The following is a 221-nucleotide window of genomic DNA, read 5'->3' on the forward strand; positions in this document are numbered from 1 at the left end:
TGGCAGAGTAACTGCAAGGGTAGGTCAGATACGTCTGGCTGTGTCTAAGGTACCAGTCATGTCGCGATCTCAGGTGTACCACGTCGGGAACCAGCATGAAGGGAGAAGCTCAGTCGTGCTGCACAGCAGCTGTCCGCCTGCGCAGTCCCTCCAAAACCAAAGGGCCTGGGCCTTCAGTACCAGGGAGAGGCGGTCGCTTTTCAGGGAGCAAGGATTTTCAT

This window comes from Phaethon lepturus, unplaced genomic scaffold, assembly GCF_000687285.1.
Source record: "Phaethon lepturus isolate BGI_N335 unplaced genomic scaffold, ASM68728v1 scaffold29428, whole genome shotgun sequence".
Lineage (NCBI taxonomy): Eukaryota > Metazoa > Chordata > Aves > Phaethontiformes > Phaethontidae > Phaethon > Phaethon lepturus.